General features: G+C 38.0%; 1 protein-coding gene across 3 annotated transcripts in view; it reads right to left on the bottom strand.

The window, feature by feature from the left end:
• Positions 1 to 17216, bottom strand: part of ank1b (ankyrin 1, erythrocytic b) — a 65813-nt gene that overhangs the window by 36251 nt on the left and 12346 nt on the right. The gene's annotated exons all lie outside the window — the stretch shown is intronic.

Raw genomic sequence — 17216 nt, 5'->3', positions numbered from 1 at the left:
TCCTGACATCTATGTGCCTGATTTCGACGCAGGGGAAATACATAAAGCAAATTTGCCTATGAACGCTTTATATAAAAACAATATATATAGGTCTAAATCCGGGTGCTCACTTATATCAATGTTATATATATCATCCAGCTCTAAAATTTGTATAGTTTTTTGTCAGTGTTTATTTAAAAACATCCAATTAGAATATATAATATTCAATACAATATATAACAATACAATACATAGGATATGATTTTACCCCTAAATTCAGCATATATTGACACAAAATGATAACTGCAAATCCACCTTTCTCTGCCTGGAGTCCAGTTGTTTCTATGAATTGCAGCAATCCATTTGCTTCTCTGTTCTGTAGCTTTCGGCAGTCTGTAAAAATATACCTCAGATTTCTTGCCAAATCTAGTTGTAGAGTCAATCGCAAAGCTCTTTCCCATTTTAGAAGTGTTTGTGTGTTTTTCAAGGCATTCACGCTGAAAACAAATGCTGCCGCTCAGTCTTTTTGCCACTCGGTGGGCGTAACTGCAGTCACTCCCGCCGACGGTGAGGTCACGCACATACCCTCTATAGTGATGGGGACACTATACTGTCAAAGAGCACCGTCCTTCGGATGAGATGTTAAACTGAGGTCTTGACTCTCTGTGGTCATTAAAAATCCCAGGATGTCCTTCGCAAATAGAGTAGGGGTGTAACCCCGGCATCCTGGGCAAAATTGCCCATTGGCCTCTGTCCATCATCATGGCCTCCTAATCATCCCTATACTGACTGGCTTCATCACTCCGTCTCCTCTCCACCAATAAGCTGGTGTGTGGTGGGCATTCTGGTGCAATTTGGCTTCCGTCGCATCATCTAGGTGGATGCTGAACATTGGTGGTGGTTTTGGAGATTCCCCCGTTCCATGTAAAATGCTTTGAGTGCAGAGAAAAGCACTATATAAATGTAACAAATGATTATTATTATTATTTTTAAATCAACCAGGGCAGAACTAACCAAGAACAAATGTGAAAACAGCCATCATTTTTGTAATCCATTTGGTGATGCTAGTGGCCCAGAAATCACATAATTCAGCTTTAAATATCACTAAATAATAATAATAAATTATTTTAAAAAGTGTCTGTCTGTCTATGGCTGTACTTTTCTCAGTGGAATAGCTGACAGCCTTCATACCGGTACCCAACCCTTCCTTTCGTCTTTCTCTCTCCCTCCTGTAGTGTTCATGCTAACGGGTCCAGAACAGAGAGCTTTTCAGATTCCCATCTGCACTGCAATATTTCAGAAACATGACTTTATCCTGCTGCTCTATATAAAAATCCATGAGTGATATTTTGTGGTTTTCCATGCGATGACTAATGCAATTTGCTCTGATGTGGTCACAGTTTTATTGAGTCCTTGAATTGATTCGTCAGATACTCTGCAGTCTAGATACTGTAGATCATCTCTGCTCTGGTATTTAGTAGGGATGATTGACAGGCCAGTCCCCCCTCCCATCCCAATCAAATTGTGGATGGAATACTGAGTCACTGAGGTGGAAGACGTCATTTTAAAGTCTTCAGGTGACAGCGTAGCAAAAACGTATCCGTCAACATGACTGTGCAGTAATAGTGTGAGTGTGCTCCATCATATCTTACTGAAAACAATTGCTGAATCACTTCAGAATCTAATTTCATTTTGGGACAACAATTTATTTCCTTCTTCTTGAAAAGCCATTCTTTAGCGATCATTATCCACAACCAGCCTGCAGAATGTGATTCTCATATTCTTTAACCCATCCATACTGATACTCATATGGATGGTTTCTTCGGTTTCACACAAATACAAACAAACAGGTTTTTTGGTTCATATTTTTACAACAGCATTCGGTTAACATATCTGAGCTGGAAACTGTCTGTATGGCCTTTCTGATCCTGTAGCAATTCCCAGAGCACTTGCTCACACATTAGCCGCTTTTTCACCGTCGGGACAAACCGTTCTTATTGCTTAACCTTTCCATTCTGTGCCGATCTGGCCCAGCCGATACTGATATGGTTTCATTTTCCACTGTGGGGCTGATAACAGAGCTCTTTGAAATGTAATACAAATGCGTCAGTCGTTGCCTTGGTAAAGCAAGAGTTTGCATACAATATGAGATGTAAATAGTGACCGGGCTGAAGAGAAATTGGCAGCTATAACAAATATAACTGGAACCGTTCCTAACCGTTCTTAGAACTTAGACGGTGGAAAATCAGCTATTGTTTTATGGTATAGAGTTGATTCTTATTCACCTTCCTTATTTGATAGTTCTTGAACAACTTTGAGATGTGTTTTGGGTCATTTTCTTCCTGAAAAATGAATATTCACTTCAAACATAAATTTGATGGATTGACTTGTCTTTAAGGTATATTGAAAAGGACATGCTGGTTGATCTTGTCATTGACTTGGCACCAAATTGTCATTAGCATGAAACTGGCACAGCACCCATGATCATGACACAGCCTTCTTCAAGCTTGACAATGTGAATATATTTTTAGTACCTGGTAAACGAGTTAACAAAGCAATTACTTAGAGAATGGCCAGTGTTTATATGTGATACACACACACACACTCCCGTTGTTTTTGAAATAAGTCTCTTATGCTCACCAAGGCTGCATTTATTTGAAATACAGTAAAAACAGCAATATTACGAACTATTATTAAAATTACTATTTTATTTTATGTGATGGAAAAGCAATTATTCCAGTCTTCAGTGTCACATTATCTAATATGCTGATTTGATGCTCAAGATACATTTCTTTTTATTATTAATGTTGAACAGTTGTGTTGCAAAAGAATTTTTTGGAAACCGCGATCAATTCTTTGTTTCAGGATTCTTTGATGAATAGAAAGTTCAAAAGAACAGTATTTATTTGACACAGAAATCTTTTGAATGTTTTAAATGTCTTTAATTTAACTTTTGATCAATTTAATGCATCCTTGCTGAATAAAAGTATTAATTTCTTAAAAAAAAAAATCTTTCTGACTACAAAGTTTTCAATGGTAATGTATATATACACAAACACACATTAATTTGATATTATATTACATTTAATATTTTTATAACAAAATCTTTGTCCTTAAAAAATTAAGGCAGCAATTAAACTTAAGTTTTCAATTTTAGCGGGTTGATTTATTTTTAACTTTTTTTACACAGTAGCCACAGCTTGGTGAATTTACATAATATGTTTTAATAAAAATGTATATATCAGTTTGCATGCTTTCATGTATTTGCGTAATGGCTCATTGTTATTGACAAGTCTACATTAGTCCACATTATCCCATTGTAATCTCTATAGTACATCTGTTGATAGCGTAAGTGACATTCTGACAGATATCAGCAATCAGAAGAAACAGCAGGAGGGCAATCTCTGTGCAAGCTTTTACAGCAAAAACCATCTGATACACAAAACACACAAAAAACCACACACCTAAACAAACAAACACCCACTTAATCACACCCACATAACCTCATGTTAGCAATAATAGTCATACACAAAACACAATAAGAGCCATTTAGAATAAGAGAAGGTAAAGAGACACTACAGGAACACCAGCGGAGCTAACTAAAGTTATTAGCCACGTCACGACATTCAAACACAAGAACTTCCACCAGCTACACAACCACAAGAGAACCACAGACAGAAACGTTAAAGAAGCCACACCAACACACACAATCTTCCAGAAAGAGGGAAGTGTTGAGAGGCAGTACTAAGATATTTACTCTTCCATCAAAGTGCCATTTTCCACCTTGAGTCTCCGACGAACCCTCTCCACTCAAACTACAGTCCTGATGCATAAGCCAGCGCTGAACCACATGAGCCTAGAAGACACCAACACCACAAAGACAGAGCATGTTAATACACAGACACACACATGGACACATATGGGCAGGTGAAAACACTGAAACTGTGGAAGCAATGGTAACACAAATAGATCATGAAGCGGCGCTCCATTAAGTGAGTAATGTTAAACTTCAAGTATGACTATGAGCATCTGAAAATGTTTATATTTTTCTTAAATGCTTTCACTCTTTTTGAATGCAACACAAAACTGTGCTATAACAAGAAACTGGCTATTGACCTTTGCAAAGGCCCAGGGATAAAAGAGGGAGAATTACACAACAACGTCACATTTTCGTTTCAGTCTTGAGAGGATGAATGCAGAAACCCAGTCGCATTAAAGGGATTCCAGCTCTTGGCGCACTCCAAGACTGGTTGCTTAGCAATTGCTAGGAGGACGATGACATCATTTTCAACATTCTCAAAAGCATACGACTACGAGTGTGACAACTACTGATGCAGGGACCACGCTGACTCTGAGCATATGAAGGCACAAAGACCAAGACAAATTATGTGACCTAAATAACACAATTCAATAACAAATATCCAGTAAAAACCAAATATATGATGCCTGGGTGGTTATTCCAATGCAGTCAACTATATAGCAATATCAATATACCAATCATTTCAGTAGGAATCCATGAGAATGGGAATTTTGCGCAAGGGAGGGTGAAAGATTTCGCCATGCAGATTTCACAACAGGTGGTTCAAGTTAGTCAGGTGGATTCATTGGGTGTTTGGTGTTTTTAGCCCCCAACGGCGCCTTCCAGGCAGCGAGGGGATGGGTAGGTTTAAGGTTGAGGTTAGGGTTAGCTGCCTGGAAGGAGCCATTGGGGGCTAAAAACACCATCGAGCGATTCATTGAGTTCACCAACATAAAGCTGCTTGGTCTGAAAGTGACTTCTGCATGAGGAATACATCGCTTCAATATTACCAAATAGACTAATTGTCGTTTGAAAGTGTTTACCAGCCAGAGCTAACTTTTCCGGTTTCGAACTCCTCCTGAAACAAACACCAAATGAACTTGTGAGATTTCCTTATTCACTTATGACGAAGCAATTAAGCGCTAGGCCTAGCTAAAGCCTCAGAGCACAAAATCCAGACGACTCTATTGTGAAGGAGAGGCGAGCAAAACCCAGACACACATACAGAATTGAGTTCCTCTTGGCAACTGTCAGTGTAACGTCACATTTCCCATCTATGTGAAGTACAAGATCAGTTAATTAATTAATTTAGCATAATCCCTCATGTATCACGAGGGCAGATTCAGATTAACATGCAGTTCGGAAAGTTAAGTGATGACATCATCTGCCAGTGTAATTATGAGGGATATATAACCAATGAATAGAAAAGGGTCACGGTCACACTCTACAACCTGTCTGGCTTCTCACATACACACCTTTACATTCTCACACACTCGCTAAAAATAGTGACAAAGACGTCATTTGGAGCTTGACACCAGTAGGCTGAGAATGATGAATCGCAGTAAAGAACCCTCCAGGGTTTGCTTTGAGACCCACTTCTACAGAAAGAGAAACCTACATAGTGGTGCTAGGGTAGCCATTTATAACACACACTCACACACATGCAACTGTGACTTTTACGCACAGTTGCACACTTAAATAAACACACACAAAATGTTAGATCTCAATACCTTTGGTTTGATTTGAATGGTCAGGCAGTGCCAGTGTAGCAGCCACTTTATACACGCAACGTCAGGAAGCAGAAATATAAAGCCTAGTAAAACAATCCTAGAAGGTCACAGCGTTCTGCAGATCTATAAATAAAGATCTATAATTACTGCACACTATTATTATCGGCTAGCATGACTATGACAATGCTAAAATCCATAACAGGCCAAGTAGAGCAGATTCTAAATAAATAGTTGGAATTATTACAGTTTTACAATTTTACAGTTTTTAAAGCTGTTAATCTCTTAAAGGGGCAGTTCACCCAAAAATTTAAATGATGTCATCATTTACTCACTTTCACTCCTCTGTGGGAGGGAAAAGGTGAAAAATAAACTAAAATAAACTATTAAAAAAACGATATACCTGTAAAAAAATAGATTACTAAAATATAATACTTTAAATATTAATTAATGGTATCAAAAATTAAAAAGGTGAATTGAGATTGTGTATTGTAAATTAAAAAGATGATTTTTTGAAGACTATTCTGATTGCTTTTTTCCATATAATGGAAGTGGATTGGGGCCACAAGCTCAGAAATAATAAAAAAATGTCCATTTAAGTCTTCTGACAGTTTTGCGTGGTGAACAAACTGAATTTTAAGTTGTTATTAGTTGTTTCAAAGTTTAAAAGTCTGTACCATAGATATTAATTTTTGCTATGGAATCAAGAAATATTATTTCTTTTGGTATTGTGACATAATACTTACTTTACATAACAGACTGTACACATTAACAGGGGCATGTTGCCTAAAAATGTTCTTCATTCACAACAATCTCCCTGAAAACACTTGCAGCCGAACAGATCCAGTCGTGACCTAGAGAATGCAAAATCAATAAACAGACCAAAGGCTACGCTTAAGTGGGAGTTGATCAAATATTGATAGACACTCAGTGTTCATAACTGTGTGTATTCTTGTTTCGTGTGCTTGTTTTATTTCTTGGAACATACTCTTGTGTAGCCTCAGCATCTTGTATAAATTACTGCATCAAGAGCCGCTTTCATGCCTCTAAAACAAAACAATCATTTATGGATTCATTCCTGAATTATTAAAGAATCACAATGATTCTTAAATTAAACAATTCAGCCATTGAAATCAAGACTGGCATTTCTCATACTCTCATTTAGGATGTAAGAAAATGAAACCCTTTAGGAACTAATGATAACCTGCATCAGTATAAGCAACTTCCTGTTTCCTTTTACCCTGCTAAAATGGAACCACTGAAATATTGATGTGTATGTCAGGCTGCTGTGTCTGCAATCCATTAAAAACAAAACAGACTTTCTCTTAGATTTATCCCCAGACATAAATTACTAAAGCACAGAGATACAGACAAAAACCAACACAAAGAAACTTGGACACAGATCTCAGTTCCAGGTAATGACTACACTATTGCTCACACTGAAAGATGATCTGGATGTCCATTTCTAAATTTGGTGAAAGCAAACGCACATCCAAATGTCAGAAAGCTGACAGTCAGACCACAATGCTAAATTATTTTAATACAGGGTCAGTTATTCATGTTTTCATTTTAAAATCACCAATATGTTCAGTTTAGTAAAGTAATAGTTGCTTATTGACAACAGCAATATGATACCAATATTTAATAATAATAATAATAATAATATTGTTGGTATCATTATTACCATTAATATTAATAATGACCATAATAACAATGTATATATATAGCAATATGATAAGACATCAATGTTCAATAAATGTTTATAATAATAACAATACTGCACTTATTGGACATTGGTGTCTTATATTTTTGCTGCAACTATTTATATATATTACTTTAGTAAACATAGGAAATATTGGGGACTTCATTAAAATAATGAATGACTGCATTAAAATAATGTATTATTAAAACATTGCACAATAATGTAATAACCATTAGCTTGTTGATATTTGGATGTGTTTAATAATAATAATAATAATAATAATAATAGGCTTTTATGGATGCCAACCAATTCCAATCAGAATTGAGAGTATATAAAAACACCAATTGTATTCAGATCCCATCCCTCCATTCAACACATCACTCCTTTTTATTTCTATCGTCCTCTACTCTCAGTGCACTCCCTCTTCTGTCAAGCATCTCCATTTCATTCTCTCTTTCTCTCTGTCCTCTTACAGGAGCTGCAGATCTTCTCAGTCACAACACATTGCAGCGCCCAGCGCTTCCTCTTCAATATTCATGAGGACTGCAGAAGGCCTGACTGCAAAGCACGCTGGGTAGAGCCCCTCAGAGTCTCCTAATTACATCACCGTTATTGTGCTGACGTCCACCTCTGTTTTAGTCCAGAATATTAGTTCTGGCTATGAACGTACATCTCATCACTCACACGAAATCCTTATGCACATAATCACACTATTAATGCCTAATTTCCCATGCAGCATTCTCATTATAATCTTGTCATCTCTTTGTGTGTGTGTGTTTTGCTTCTCATGCACATTGACGCAGGAGAGAAAATGAGTGATTAAAAGAGAATGAGGAAGAAAGGAAAATAGGGAGCTAAAACTAGACTGAGTGAGAAAAAGAGAAGGAGAGATGCATGTCTAAGTGTCAGCGAATCGCGTGTAAGACGCCAGCACATGGCCAGTGACTCCGCCTCCTTCCCCGGGGCCAATCCCTCTCCACAGGACCAAGAAAGCAGCGACACACACACCTGCGCAAACTGAAGCAGACAATAAAAGCATACCAGACAACAGTATGCAGAATGGATGGAGATTATAGGGGTGATGCTTAGAGACCAGACTCCGGTTTATAGATGAACTACTATACAAATGGGTGACATTTCCAATATTAAAGATGAAAGAAAGAACACTAATGACCAAAAGTCAAAAGTAAGATTTGTTTTAAAAGAAATTCACACTTTTATTCAGCAACGATGCATTATATTGATCAAAAGTGACATTAAAGGCATTTATAATGTTACAAAATGATAAATTAGATTTTAAATTTCTATTCATGAAAGAATCCTGAAAGAAAATGTATCACGGTTTATCACGCTGATAATAAGAAATGTTTCTTTAGCACCAAATCAGCAAATTAGAATGTTTTCTGAAGGGTCACATGACACTGAAGACTGAAGTAATTACTGTACCGTCACAGGAAAAAATGACATTTCAAAATAAATTAAAATTGAAAATAGTTATTCTAAATTGTAATAACATTTTACAATATCACTGCTTTTAGTTTACTTAGTTTTAATCAAATAAGTGAGCATAAGAAACATGTAAAAAATCTTACCAACCCCAAATTTTTGAACAGTGTAGTTCTACTGCGTTCACCAAACAGCTTTCACAAAAATGTGATATTGTACTTTTAGTCACAAATCAGTTATTTGAACCCAACAAAGCCACTGCTAGAGCAAACACACATTTGTGTAATTGTAGTTTTGGCTCAAAACCTTATTCACTCGACACAGATCTTGTGTCAACATCCGACCTGCTCTCCCCAATATGTAAAACTCGATGTGATAAATATGTTGATAAATATCTAAATAAACATAAATCCTGTTAAATAACTCTCTCAGGACTGCTGCACTTGTCTACATAGCACAAAAGACACAACACAGCTCAAGGTAGTCCTGAAAAACACTTTCAAATATGAATAAATGAATCATGAAAATTCATCTAAATTAATAGTTTTTTAGATCAGTAGACCTTCGTACCACATCCTGTTCATAGCACAAATAGGCTCAGTTGCAAACAGTTTCTCCATTTCAAAGCATGAAGTATTTGCCTTTTTTGTCACTCTCTTTGGAGCTCCTTTTTGCCCTGAAAGGCAATTTCACCACAGAGAGTCTCTGAGTGGCACGAATTCATGAAAATAAAAACATCCAGAGGACATATGAGCCGTTCTAAGAGTCTAATGGCAGGAACAGCTCAAGGCAATGTCAATTTTATCTTTCTTTTGTGCAAGTCATTTCTGCGGCCTTGTTTGACGTTTATGGTGAGGGGAAAGGATGAGTGTGTGTAAGTAAGGGTTGGGATGTGCCACACACTGGCACATAAATAATGGAGGAACGAGTGAAGCATCTCATCACAAAAATCCACCATACTGTCATGTATGACATTGTTTTACAATTTTACTGGCTTCTGTTTTCTTTTACAGGTGACTATTTATGATCCCCTATATTGAATACTGGGACATTCAGTCCCATCAAAAACTAGACAACATGCCTACTTGAATAATGGCATACAAATATCAATCTTCTTAGAGATTAAAAAAATAAAGTTATTTTTGTCTTGTTTCATTAAATATTATATTTATTTGATAAAACATTTATTGAAAATTACAAATTAAAATAATATATATTAAAAAAATCATATAAAAATGATATTTATGATAAATCAATAAAATACCTCACTAAATTTAGTCAAATTTATGCTTAAAAGTAGAAGATTTAAATATTACATGCAACGTTAAAGGTACAGTTGGTAGGGTAGGAGACAGGGGAAAATGGCCATGAAAAAAAATGTTTACTAGCATAACAAGTGCTCTTCGGGGGAAACAAAATTGCTATAAAAGTATATGATTGCTTTAAATGATGCTTAACACATATTGAATGTCTTGATGTTGTTTCCCTGCCAGTACATAAACCTGCAACCACAGTGCACCAGCTATACATTACCTAAGAAATATGATATATTTCAAATACTAATATGTGTCAATGCATAGGGTGTTGCAAGGAATATTAGTTAAACCAGCAAGAATGTGCTGAAATTGCAGAATCCACTTCTAGTATGAGTCATAATATGTGTTGCAGAGATGAGGAAAAATTGTGGACACTGTCCTGTTCTGTCTTGACATTGAATGACTGACTCCCAAATGTGCCCTGTCATGAATCAGGACTGTAGGAGCTATTAAACTGTCACACACGTAAGCAACTGCACTACCACACACACACACACACACACACACACACACACACACACGTTGGGTTTTATGGGGACAAGGATTTTGGATATTGCCATCTTTGTGGGGGCATTTTGTCTGCATATCGTAGGGTATAACTGAACCACCCACACACACACACACACACACACACACACACACACACACACAAACACAACTAGAAAGCACAAATGTTCCAGTTAATTGTTTCAGATAAACTGTCACAGCAACCATTGCATTATTATCAACAGCAGAGGCTCTCACACAACACTAGCACACACACAGAAATGTGCTTGCATCATTCCTAGTCCCTCTGTCAGCATGCAGAGTGAGTGTATGACATATGTCTCACACGGCATGACTGTTTTCCCAACAGAATGTAGAAATGTAGACTTTACACTCACACATACCCACACATACAAAGAGAAGCGAGTTTGTACTGGATCATTTAACTCCGCTACAAAGACGCCACGCCACCTACACACACTACAGAGATCAGAAGTGTGTGAAGACCTGCTAAAAAGACTAGCATAATCCAAACCAGAATTTTGAATGGTGTATATGAATTTCTTTGAAATTCAATTTATTGTAATCCTACATGCTTACATTTAAACTGCAATACTGCATCCTGTTGGCTATAATTCAAATTCAATGCAAATTCAGGAGTCAAATTGGAATTCTGTATGGTTCACAACCCTGTAACCAGCACACTGACATTCAAAACAAAACATTTAGTGGGTCAACTGTCAAGTCTGAAAAACACAAAATATCCTTGCTGGTCCAGGCTGGTCTATGCTAGTTAGAGTGCTTACCATGCTGGTGACCTGCAAAACCAGTATCCCATGCTAGTCCCAGCATACAACACATACCTAATGCTGGTGACCAGCAATGATGGATTTTATTTGGGATTTTCAAGTCTGTCCACGTATTTTTATTACATGGTCCTCTCAGCCTCTGCTTGGAGAATGATAGCCTTGTTAGTGCCTTCAGAAATGAGCTAGCAGCACTAGATGAAGGTGCAGCTCGGCCTGATGGATGGAGACAGAGTGTGCGTGTGTGGCTTATTTATACTTTCCTAGTATTTTAACGCTACATGCTTCACCTTTAGTTTAAATAACACAATTGCCCATGCCCAGAAGTCAAAAACTCAAATTAAGAGCAGTGATCTGACTCAGTTTGATCCATAAGCCATGATGCCGTTGTCAAGTGTTCGGCACGGTACAATGTGAGAGATGAAAGGACAGGATTAGTGGAGAAACACAGGATCGCCCACTGTCTGTATACGAGGTAATGCCAGCGGGTCACCACTAAAACCTCAGTGGGATTCGGATGCTGCTTGCAGGGGATCGTGTCACTCCAGTCAGAGGTCACAGTCACACAGAGCGACACAGGTCACACAAATGCCACATTCACACTCTGAATCAGGCTTGTGCATGACATAAATGACATATTTTAAGAGTTTAAGCATCAAAAACTATGGCTCAGATGCATAACAGCATTGAGAATTTGTTCATTTTCAGTGAATCGGTTCGTTAAGAAACCAAAATTAGCAACAGATCATAAATGTCTTTGATGAATGAAGAGATATAAAAATAATTAAGTAACCTTGCAGACGTACAGAGTATATTTTAGTGTAAATATTATATGTTGTGTTATTTAACACTTTAAAAAATTTGGGATCCAAAATCTAATTTAATTCTGGATATTAATTAAAAATATAAGTTTTAGGATTTTGACCATTTTAAAACAAAAGAAACATTAAATTTTTAAAGGTCATTAATCATTTAGCAAATTTGTGACATTGATCATGTGACCACTTGTACAAAAGGTCAAAATTTCTTCCACTGAAACTCAATATGCTCTTTGGAATGGATCGTCTCAAATTGTGCTGGAGAACATCATCATAAGGTGTTACACAAGAGTAGATTTTAATTTTAAGTAAATATGCTAATCAAATAATTTGTGATGAGTTTTTGTGAAGCATTAAAAAAATTATAATAATCATTTCACTTGTGATCTCAGACTTCTGGATGCCACTATATGAGTAGTTAACAAGCCATGTTACATTAGCTGACATGGTCATAATCTGACCCAGACACACTATCAGCGTCAGCGCCATATAAACATCCTCTGCAATATCTCACTCCTGCAGGCCCTAGCGCTGGAATGAGTCACCCCCTCTGGTTACTCTATTTTCCTTCATTACACTCTTCTCGTGAGGAGACTTCCCCCCAGGCTACCATGGTCAAGGGCTAAATTAGATAAAAGCATAAGTTTAATATGGAAGAAAATTTGAGGGAATTAGTGGCTCGCTGAAGGCAGGGAGCTCAATGAAAAGGCCATCGGATCCGCGAAGAAGCTCTGGGTGAGTCAGAGCACGAGAGGAATGCTGAGTGAGACCTGAGCCAGATACACAATCATTATCCTACAACAGGACTCACAACAACTGCCAAACACCCTAGGCCTACTGTGCCAGCAACATTCGTGCATGGGAATGAGAGCTCTGACAGATAAGAGTTTAGTGAGACACTAAGCTGAAATGATCCACTAAGGAATGGATCCACATGAAAACCACATAGATGTCATGAATGCTGGAAAGGTATCTGAAAAACAATTGGCAATAATAGCAAGTGTACAGTGACTCCCTCAAGCTAAAAAGAACACATTTGCTGATCACAAGCATATGTTGTGTTTTAGATGGTGCTGGTTTCCCCCTCCAAGTTGCTTAAACACCAAGACTTCCTTGCTCAACCAGTTTTACCAGAGTCACAATTAACTTTACCAGCTAATGTTTGCTGGTGAACCCCATGGTTATATGAGTCCACCAGCTAAACCAGCACTAGCCGCCAAACAAGCCTAGAAGTTCATAATGATCTGCACTGGTGCTTTTTAAGGAGAGTTTTTAGTACATTCAAAATACATCATGTGTTTGAAAAATAAGCTGCTGCTGATGCACAAAATAGGCGTATATAAATCCCGTAGCAGATCTAGGCAGGTGGAGCTGGGGAAGCTGGAGGGTTTCAGAGGAACCCTGATGTTGGACTAGCATACAGCAAACACTGAACCAGAATATTTCAATGTTGAGCAAGCAATCTCATTGGCTACAGGATCAGCAGAGGCCAATCAGCTTGTGCAATGCGGTAATAAAGTGATTGCTTGCAGATTCTGAAACTCTCAGAAAGGTTATTATCGTGCCCACAGAAAAATAACTCTTTCTTATAGGGTACAGTACTACTGTAGTACTGTAGTGCAAGCATGTAGCTGTGATTGCATTGTTAAAGGGACTTTGTTTTGCAAGCAGTGAACGTGAATGTGCATAAAACTTTTATTTAACTAAATCATGAACACATAACATGGAAACATAAGAGTCAGTTAACCACCTGAAAAAAACCCCATCAGTTTCTTAATTTAAAGCATGCAACAGGGCTTGACATTAACTTTTTTGCTCATCAGCCACTGTGGCTAGTGGTTTTCCAAAGTTACTAGCCACTCAGCAACTGGCCACAATTTTGACATCAATACCATGGTTTTTTTTGTGTGTGTGTGTGTGTATTTGACTGTTTAAGCGCAATAAGCAGTGAAAAAGAACTCGATTTAGTGCTGAGAGGTGGCTTCATGTGCGCACACTTTGGGTGCGAGTACGAAATATGCTTGAATGAGTAAAATAATGTGTAATATATGCAATCCCACGACGAAATTCAAGCCCTGAAACACCAACAATATTCATCCGGGGCAAATGAAAGGAGTGAGTGAGGGGAGGCGGGTTTGTGTGTAAACTCGCTGTCGGAGAGATGAGAGAGCAAGGTATCGTGTATCTATTCCGCGGAAAAAGAGTATTGGAAGTGTTTCAGATATTTCAGTATCGATATGTATCGAAAATCTATTTTTTTGACAACACCACATTGCACTTAGTTTATTATTTCAGATGCCTTTTTAAAGGACTACAACTGAATAATATACATTTTATATAAAATTTAAGTAGGAATGACTGCGTTACACGCCACTACTGAAATCCACCTGCATTTGGCGGATGTTAATCTTATGTTATACTAAACCTCTGTTTAGTTAGTTAAATGAACGATACTTGCAATGCCTTAGCCGTTAAACTAGCATCCGGATCCAGTCTTGGATAAAAAGTCTTGATGGCTTTTCTCTCTCCCAGGTGGAAAGTTGCAACATGGCTTGTTGTAACTTTGAGGCCCCGCAGGTGGGGAGGTCCTGCGGTCGGATCGGATGTCTCCTGTCTTTTCCACACAAACAGCAACAAGAAGCGAGGAGGTAGAGGCACTTCTGTGGAGGTTGCACCTCTTTACCAATGAAAAGGGTGTAATTTCAAGTGGGAGTAGTTCTTTTGTTTGGAAGCTGGCTCATTTGCATGATCAAAGTGAGCTTGCAAATTTTTGTGCCATTAAACTCTGATTAGTGTACGAGTCTCATTGAAGTTATAAAGACGTGATATAGCCCAATTTTTGTGATACTAAGAAAGGATAATTTTATATCAATCACGAAGCATGCATAAAACAGTATACAATACAAAAGACAATATACAAAAAAGTAACGATACACACAACGTCCTGGGAATATGCCTGATCATTCATAGAAAGGTTTGTCTGTGAATTAATGGAAATAAGTCCTTTTTATGGGGGTCTTTCGTTAAAAAAATTCACAAAAATATAACCTTTCATTGAAGTAAAATAATTAAAAGGGGAGGGGAAATCACATTATGAAAATAAATGTTTTTCTCCAAAACATGTTTCAAATGTCACAATTATTGGCACCCCTCGAATTTAAAATATATCTGAAGTACAGTATATTCCCATTAATATTTAAAAAATTTTAGGAACTAGGAACATGAAATTCGTCCAGCCATGACTTCTTGTTTTGAAGAAGTATAAATAGGAGTATAAACACAAAGGCCAAATTCCCTTAATCATTAATCACAATAAGTAAAACCAAAGAATATAGTTCTGATGTGCAGCTAAAGATTGTTGAGCTTCACAAAATAGGAAGTGGCTGTAAGAAAATAGCTAAAGCATTGAAAATGTCTATTTCCACCATCAGGGCAATAATTAAGAAGTTCCAAACAACTAAAGATGTTACGAATCTGCCTGGAAGAGGACGTGTGTCTATATCGTCCTAATGCACGGTAAGGAGGAGAGTTTCAGGATCACAGATGGAGAATTGCAGAGATTAGTTAAGTCTTGGGGTCAGAAAACCTAAAAAAAAAATTCAAACAACCCCTACATCACCACATGTTGTTTGGGAGGGTTTCAAGATAAATCATCCTCGCTCATCCAAATACAAACTCCAGCATATTCAGTTGTCAGACACGACTGGAACTTCAAACAGGACTGGGTTCTATGGTCAGATGAAACAAAAAAAAGAGCTTTTTGCTCTCAATACTCAATGAGTGTTGTCTCAAGTCGCTCTCTTGCAGATATACCCAATGACTTTGCAGATAATTGTTTAAAATACTGACGCTTTTGACATTTCGTCTACATCCAACGCACATGGCACCCTTTAGCGTCAATATGAGACGCAGATAGATATGGGCCAGAAGGCGCCTCCTAGCGGTCTAACCCTAACCCTACCCCAGACCTAAACCTACCCATAACCGAACAAAGCTCTGTGCATGTCATATTGACGCTAAAGGGTGCCATGTGCGTTGGATGTAGACGAAATGTCAAAAGCGTCAGTATATGACGCCCTAGGATGAGAATGCGTTGGCAAAAATTCAAGCTGCTTTCATTTTCTTCTCAACTTCATTTGTTGACTCCACGAGCCAAATCCCGGGACCCGCGCTGTTTTTTGACCGCCCACTCCCACCCGCCGCAAAGGTAAAACTGCCTGCTCGCAAGATTTTCGTGAAATACAGTATGTAGCCACAATGATGAAAAAAAGTAGGAAATTATTAGATATAAATTTGCACTTGTGAGATATACAGTTGCAATTATGAGAAATAAAATCACAATTAACTCTTTTTTTATAAGGGCGGAAAGACGCCCTGCTAGAAAAACACAAACCAGCTAATCCAAATCCAAACAAAGAAACCAATGAAAAGGCATCACGACAGTAAACTTCTAGTTCCTAAGTCGATTTTTAGATTCTGGATATTGCCTTATTCATTTTATGCACAACGCGTGTTTACTTCCCTCACCCGAGAAAGGGTAGTGAGGAGGTTTCTGAAGTGTTGGAACACCTGAGGGTAGTGTTTGTCACTTTAACCTTCCTGTTTTTCCTCAAGGGCCCACTGTACCCTCTGTACTCCCCTCACTGCCAAAAACAGCTGAGTCAGAGATGCGAAGATGGATTGTGTAAGCATGTGTGTGCATCCATGTGTGCATAAAAGTGTGTTTGGGTGTGTGTGTGTGTTCTTGCCTTGACACCATAAGAAATACTACAGGGGCAGTCTGGTGCTGGTGCAATTGCCTGCAGCTTTGCACTGCATCCTTGTGCATGAAGCTCTCGGCCAGATGACACCAATGCAGGGGCAAATGAGACGGCCCATAAAGTAAGAGCTCTGTAAGTCACACTGCATAATACTGTCAGCTGGGAGCATCAATAATCTCTAATAGATGCAATGTCAGGAGATTGATGGGAGGGTGGAAGGCCAGTGGGAGGGAGGGAACAAGAGAGCTAAAGGAACATGCAGATGCACCAGAAGGTCATTCAGAGGAAGATCTACCAACCCTGGCAACAGGAATTGAACAAAAAAATGCTTAACAACACCGATATACCAGGTTATGTTTCTGATGTTCATTATGTAA

Source organism: Rutilus rutilus (assembly GCF_951802725.1).
Source record: "Rutilus rutilus genome assembly, chromosome: 18".
NCBI classification, from domain to species: domain Eukaryota; kingdom Metazoa; phylum Chordata; class Actinopteri; order Cypriniformes; family Leuciscidae; genus Rutilus; species Rutilus rutilus.
This window is presented reverse-complemented; position numbering and strand designations above follow the sequence as displayed.